We start from the raw sequence: 7,541 nt of genomic DNA on the forward strand, positions 1-7,541 counted from the left end.
AGGGAATTGAATCATTTTAAACTCAAATGATTCAGGTTTCCCAGGGAGTCAGATGAAAGCAGTAAAATTTGACTTTTCTGCTTTTGTTTCAAGACATCAGCTGAGATATTTTGCAAAAGCCATCAAGGTACTAGAAAACAGAGCCACACTAAAATGGTACTTTGTGCCTCTCCTAAAGGATCTGAGATGCCAGCATGGCTTCCACGTTGTTTACAGAGCTTGATGTTTAAAAAGCCAAGACAAGGTGACCGAATGAATGGGGGGCTTTCTCAGGGGGCTCTTAGGGACTCTGCTATAAACTCTCTTAGCCCTCACACATTTTACAACTCATTCTGTATAAACAGCACAAATCTTTTGCGCATTTTGCATGCACTGAATGTTAAATAAATTCTATTCAGTGGTGACACTGACTCCTTAGGCTGTTTATTTGGACTTCCTCAGTGGAATAGACTCATACAAACCAAATAATCTTTTAAATGTGGTGCCCAGGACATATTGTAAGTCATGCTTATGAATGGAGTTTTATATTTTCTATGAAGGATAAAAAAAAAAAAAGATCCCCAGAAAATGTACACACACAGGACTCACAGTTCAGCCCAAGTGCATAAAGAGCAGCCCTGGGCATGGTGAATTTACACCTGTATGAATGTAAATTTGAAAGCATGTTGAAAATTAGCTTTATTAGAAACAATAAAGTTGCAAATAATTTAGTATATATACATTTTTTAAATAATTCTACTTTAAAGTTTCATTTTATTTTGCCTTGTTTCTTTTATTAATGCATTATAGTTATACATAATAATTGGGTTCATTTTTAATAAAGATGATACACATATTTGATTTGTTTCATTTCAGTTCTCAGTGGCTCCTCTCCCATCTTTCCTCCTCCCTCCCCCATTCTCCTTTCTCTGCTCTACTGGTTTACCTGTCACTCATCAATTTATTTTTTATTGGTGCTTTATAGTTACACGTAAAGGTGGAATTCACTGTGGTATAGTTGCACATGCACGTACCATAATTTTATTAGATTCATTCTGAATTTCCTCCCCTTTCTGGTTTCTCCTCCCTCCTTCCCCATCTCTTTCTACTTCATTGTTCCCTATGTATTTATGATATCCAACCCATACCCCCATTTCCCGTATTGTGCTTTACCTTCTACATATTAGAGGACACATTTGACCTTGATGTTCTGAGTCTTGCTTATTTTACTTAGCCTACTGTTGTCTGGTTCCATCCATTTGCCAGTAAATGCCATTATTTCTTTTTCTTTATGGCCGAGTAAAACTCCATTGTGTATATACACCACATTTTCTTGATCCATTCGTCTATCGATGGGCTCCCGGCTTGGTTCCACAAGTTGGTTATTGTGAATTGTGCAGCTATAAACATTGAAGAGGCTGTATTGCTATAGTATGTTGATTTTAGATCTTTTGGATAAATACCAAGGAGTGGGATAGCTGAGTCATATGGAGGTTCTATTCCTAGTTTTTTCAGGAATCTTCATACTGCTTTCCAAAGTACTTGTACTCATTTGCAATCCCACCAACAATGTGCAAGGGTACCTTTTCCCCCACATCTTTGCCAGCATTATTATTATTTGCATTCTTGATAAATGCTATTCTGGCTGGAGCAGGATGAAATATTAGTGTAGTTTTGATTTGCATTTCCCTGATTACTAGAGATATTGAACATTTTTTTCATACATTTGTTGGTCATTAGAGAAATGTCTGTTTGGTTCTTTTGTCCATTTATTGATTGGGTTATTTGTTTTTGTGGTGCTGAGCTTTTTGAGTCCTTTATATATTCTGGATATTAATCCCCTGTCAGAGTTGCAGCTGGTAAAGATTTTCTCCCATTCTGTGGGCTCTCTCTTCACACTATTAATCATCTCCTTTTCTGTGCAGAAGCTTTTTTAATTTGATGCATCCCACTCATTGATTCTGGTTTTATTTCTTGTACTTTGGGGGTCTTGTTAAGCAAGTAGGTGCCTGCACCTGTGTGATGGAAAGCTGATCCTGTGTTTTTTCCTAGCAGTTTCAAAATTGCTGGTTTAATTCCTAAATATTTGATCCACTTTGATTCAACTTTTGTGCAGGATGAGACACAGAGTTATAACTTTATTTTTTTTTAACACATGAATAATCTGTTTTCCCTGCATCATTTGTTGAAAAGGCTATCTTTTTTCAACATATATTTTTGGCAACTCTCAAGTATCCCATATCAAGATGGCTGCAAGAATGTGGGTTTGTATTCTGTTCTGTTCCATTGGTCTCCATGTTTATTTAGGTGCCAAGACCATGCTGTTTTTCTTACTGTAGCTCTGTAGTATAATTTGAGATCAGATCTTGTGAAGTTTCCTGCATCATTGTTCTTGCTCAGAATTGCTTTGGCTATTCTGAGTCTTTTCTTCTTCCAAATGAATTTTGTGACTGATTTGTCTAATTCTGTAATGAATGCCATTGGTATTTTGATGGGATTGCATTAAATCTATATAGTGCTTTTGGTAATATGGCCACTGACAATATTAATTCTGCTTATCCAGATCATTTCATGGATTTGCACATTATTCTTGTGCAGGGGCCATGATGACCTTCTCTGGATTGTTCCAATATTAGTATATACTGCACAAGTGAACATGGAAATATGTATTTTAATATCACTTACTGGAGAGAACATATTCATGATTTGAGAGAGGGGATCAATAATTTACTAAGGAGAAATTGGACAGAAATAAGTTAAAAGGAATACAGGAGAGAAATATATTCAGGCAAGAAAAAATATGTAATGAAAATCAAGCAGAATTGAAACCAATAGTCAAAAGATGTTAAAATCATAGGGGATGATTATTCAGCAATTTTGGTCTGAGCAGGAACAGTGTGCCTCTATAACAGCACTATTAGTGTGTGCTGAAGAAGGGAATAATGGACACAATCAATGGGAAAAGTGAGAAAAAGAATTTTGAGTGTTGTTCCAGTTGTAGATAAGGAATAATACAAATCCATTCTCAAAAGCATGTATTGGGTGTTCCCAGCTTCCCTCCTTCCCTACCTAGCTGCCCAGGCTCCCATAGACCCACTTCCTTCTCCACTGTAAAACCTTTCAGGTCATACCTCTCCTGGTGCCCGTAACCTAGGAAAACCGCCTCACTCAACAGTCTACCAGAAACATAAACTCCTCATTTAGGCCACAACTGACCTCAGCAACTTAAAAGGATATTTTACCAAAAGAAATAAGTTACATTTGTATTCAAATACCATATACACACATCTATAAATATATATAAATATATACACATGTATATGAGTATATATATAAATGCAAATGAACACTGCAATGGATAAATAATGGTGATATCATAATCGAAATTTTCAATGTCATTTAGAATTCTGATATTAATAGGATTGCAAACTTTACTGAATAAGAATACAGGACATCAAAGTAAAAATAACTTGCCAGGTGCAGTGGTGGATGCCTGTAATCCCAGCAGCGGGGGAGGCTGAGGCAGGAGGATTGAGAGCTCAAAGCCAGCCTCAGCAACTTAATGAGACCCTGTCTCAAAGTAGAAAATGGGCTGGGAATGTGGCTCAGTGGTTAAGCAGCCCTGAGTTAAATCCCTAGTATCAAAATAAATAAATAACAAATATCCTGCAGATAAACAAATAAGAGTTATTACTGTGAGTATGCTGATACAATATTCAGGACATGTTAATACTTAAAAATTGTTCATGATTTAAAATTCAAATTTAACTGGGCATTTTATTTTGGCAAGCTGGTTAAAATGGGGCATTTTTGCCCTCCCCAAAAGAAAGATTGCAGAAAGCCTTGAAAATTTGTGTCATGTCCTCACCAGAGTTCTTTCTAAAGATTCCCTTTCCTCCCCTCTGCCCCACAGATTCAGCTCACCTTGGCTGCTTTCCAAACCTCTCCTCTCTCCCGGCCTCCAACAGCGACAGCACCAGCAGGGCTGGATCTCTCCACATCCCTGTCCTCTCTCCTGCCTTCCTCCAGCCTCGGGGATCCTTTGCTTCACCCATCCCAGGTTCCAGCATCTCCTTTCCTCTGTATGCTAACAGGCGCTCCTGCCACTTTCAATTCACCTCTCTAGACTGCAGAATAGACAAAAAGGCCTGGAAATCTAGCAGAAGAAACAAGAATACCTGCTGAAAGTTCAGAGGATCACGACTATGAACCATCACACAGTAACATTTTGAGGCCTCTCTTAGGTCCTACAAGAGTGTTCTCAGTCCTTAGGGATAGAATCTCTCACCTCTTTCCAGGGTCATTCGGGTAGTCAGGAGGCTCCTGGTCAATCTGAGGTTTTATCAGAGTTACTGAAATTCTCCTTGTCATGCCTGTTGCTAAGAGCAAACCTCCTGAGACCACAGGCCTCTCCGGGAATAAGCACTTGACACAAGTTTCCACCCTTCAAAGGGCCAACTCTTCCCTGGGCTTCAACTATGTCTTCATGCCTGGGAGTCTCCGCATTGTTTCCTGGTCCCCCTTCCTGGTGCAAGGCTGAATACAAGCAATGACAACAGATGTCCCCGGCTTCATCTGGATCTCACAGGGAAGGCGATTTTCCACACTCAATTGCTAGATCGTTTTTGACAGTTCCCTTAATCGGATCTTAAAAGTTCCCTTCAATTCCTAGTTTGCTGAGAATCTTTATCAAGAAGACTTTTCCTGCAGCTATTGGGATAACCATTTTTCTGCTAATGTGAGGGGTTACAAAGGTTTTGCAAAGGTGAAACCAGCCTTATATTTCTAAAGAAAACCCAAAATGGTCATGAGGGTTAATCCTTTTTACAGATCACTGGATCCATTTGCTAATATTTTCATGGAATTTTGAAAATCTTTTTTTTATTGAAGAGAGAAGCTGGTAGTTTTCTTTCCTCATAATATCCTTTTTCAGGGCTTGTTATCCCAGTTTGTGGATCTCATAAAATAAGTTGGAAAGTATTCCCTCTTTTTCAACTCTCTGAGAAGAATTTGAATAAAATTGGTTTTGTTTCTTCCTTAAACTGGAGGTTTTCAGCACAGATGTCTTCTTCTTCATACCCTGGATTTTGCTCTCTCTCTCTCTCTCTCTCTCTCTCTCTCTGACTGCTCTTATTTCCTTGAACAGTATTACTAAGGATTTACTAATTGGTAGGATTTGATCTTTCCAAATAAAAGCTTTTGATTTTGTTGATTTTTCTCTGTTGTATAGCTATTTCTTATTGCCATGGTTTTGCTTTTATTTCTATCATTTCCTTCTACTTTCAATGGAATTCACTGGCTGAACTTTCCCTAGTCCCTTGAGAAAGGTGCTTAGACTGTTTGCTTTTAGCTTTCCCTTCTAATACGTGGCTGTAAAGCTATGCATGTCTTTATACGTGCAGATTTAGCTGCATCCCACAAATTTGATCTGTCATATTTTTACCACTTAGTTCAGTTTATTATTGAAATCAATGTAATTGCTCCTTTACCCATGGGTTATCAGAAGGGTTTACCTTCAATTCCAAATATTTAGGGATTTCCCCATAGTGTTTCTTATTGATTTTGTGCTTAATTCCACTACTTTCAGATAAGATATTCTACATGGTCTCCATCCTTTGAGATTTGTTGAGATTGTTCCATAGCCAAGAATATGATTTCATTTGGTAAATGCTCCCTGTGCAGTGGAAAGGAGTCTGTATAGAAGTCTTTATGTACAAATTTGATAGTTTGTTACTCCTGCTTCCTAAGTTTTTTACATATTTGCTGAATTTCTTTTTGTTCTATCTAATACTGAGAGGAATTTGTTAAAATGTACAAGGATGTACTTTTTGTGAATTGTGCGAATATGCCTATTTCTTCCTTATTTCTCCTAGTTTTTTTTTCTTTATACAAAGTGAGGCTATTTTATTTATTGCATCCAAATTCAGGATTGAATGTGTTTTATCTTTTGTCATTATAAAATATCCCTCTTACCAACCTAGGTGCCCTTCCACAGATAAATGGACAAAGAAAATGTAGTTCATGTACAGAATGGAATACTACTCAGCCACAGAGAAGAGTAAAATTATGAGATTTGCTGGTAAATGGATGGAATTAAAGACTATCATGCTAAGTGAAATAAGACAACCCCCCCCAAAAAAAAACAAAGGCTAAATGTTCTATCTGATATGTGGATGATAATACACAATAAGGGTGGAGGGGGGCAGGAATAGAAGATCACTGGACTAGACAAAGAGGAATGAAAGGAAAGGAGGGGCGATGGAAATAGGAAAGACCATAGAATGAATCAGACATAACTTTCCTGTGTTCATATATGAATATACAACCAGTGTAACTCCACATCATGTACAACCACAAGGATGGGATCCTAATTAGAAAAAGTTATACTCCATATGTCAAAATACACTGTATTATCATGTAAATCTAAAAAGAACAAATAAAAAAAGGAAAAAGTTTCCTCTTAATACTTAGTCATATTTCTTACACTGAAGCTCATTTTTTCACCAAATAAAATAGTTTGACTAGTTTCATTATTTTAATATGTATATTTTAAATATTTTTCAATCTTTTTATTTTCAATATTTCTATATCATTCATAGTTAAGGTGAATCTTGTGAAAGTAGCAAATACTTGGGTGACATTTTCTTTTTCTTTAACAAAATTGGTCATTTACTTATAGTTATCATCCATTTACATCTAACATAATTACCAATATATTTGAATTTGAAATTGCCATTTATTTTCTGAGTGTCCCACCTATTACTTTTTTTCTCTCTTTTTTCTCATGTTCGGGTTTAATCAAGTGCTTTTAGTTATCCTATTTCCCCTTCTAATAGCTTGTAAATAACATTTGCTCATATTATCTTTCATGATCCTCTGAACAGCCTCTTAAGATCAGTTTGTTAAAGAATGTTTAAATGTATCTCACTAACATCTTAACAGTGATACTTTTGAAAACATGGACAAACCAACACCCCCAAATGAAAACAAGAAAAGGTTTAGCATGCACTATGAGTTTACATTAGACTTTAAAGATAAAAGAGAAAATTCTGTCAGTAAATATTGGGCTAATGAGATTTACATTCTCTTTTCTGGATGCTCGGTATAAATTAATGTAAATTTATAATTAACAGTGCTGTAGCTAAAATTGACCGTGTTCTTGGGGGGAAAAAAATTGTACAAAAAGTGAAAGGGCTGAGTTGTCTAGGAAGGAGTGGGGACAGTGATGCTAGAGTTTACCAAACAACCTGAATACATATGGAGACCACAGATTATAACTAGAATCTATGAGAAGACCACTGAAGAACATAGTTGTTCCTCAGTAGCCACAGGGGGTTGATCGGTTCCAGGGCATGCCTCCCTCCAATACCAGAATCCATGGAGGCTGAAGTCCTTTATGTACAATGGTATAGTACTTACGCATAACCTACACACACATACACACACCCATATACTTTTGTATTTTAAAAATGCTTTATTTTCATAATCTAGTTTATTTAAATTAATTTGGTACATTATAATTATACATAATAGTGAAATTCATTGTGACATATTCATACATG

At 36.5% G+C, this 7,541-nt stretch overlaps 1 non-coding gene across 1 annotated transcript; it reads right to left on the reverse strand.

Moving 5' to 3' along the window:
• Nucleotides 1-2,532: 2,532 nt before the first annotated feature.
• On the reverse strand, nt 2,533-2,643 carry LOC143384004 (U6 spliceosomal RNA). Its single transcript, XR_013089236.2, has one exon. It is a non-coding gene; the product is annotated as a U6 spliceosomal RNA (small nuclear RNA).
• Nucleotides 2,644-7,541: the final 4,898 nt, after the last annotated feature.

The sequence above is a fragment of the Callospermophilus lateralis genome, chromosome 1, assembly GCF_048772815.1.
Source record: "Callospermophilus lateralis isolate mCalLat2 chromosome 1, mCalLat2.hap1, whole genome shotgun sequence".
NCBI lineage: Eukaryota > Metazoa > Chordata > Mammalia > Rodentia > Sciuridae > Callospermophilus > Callospermophilus lateralis.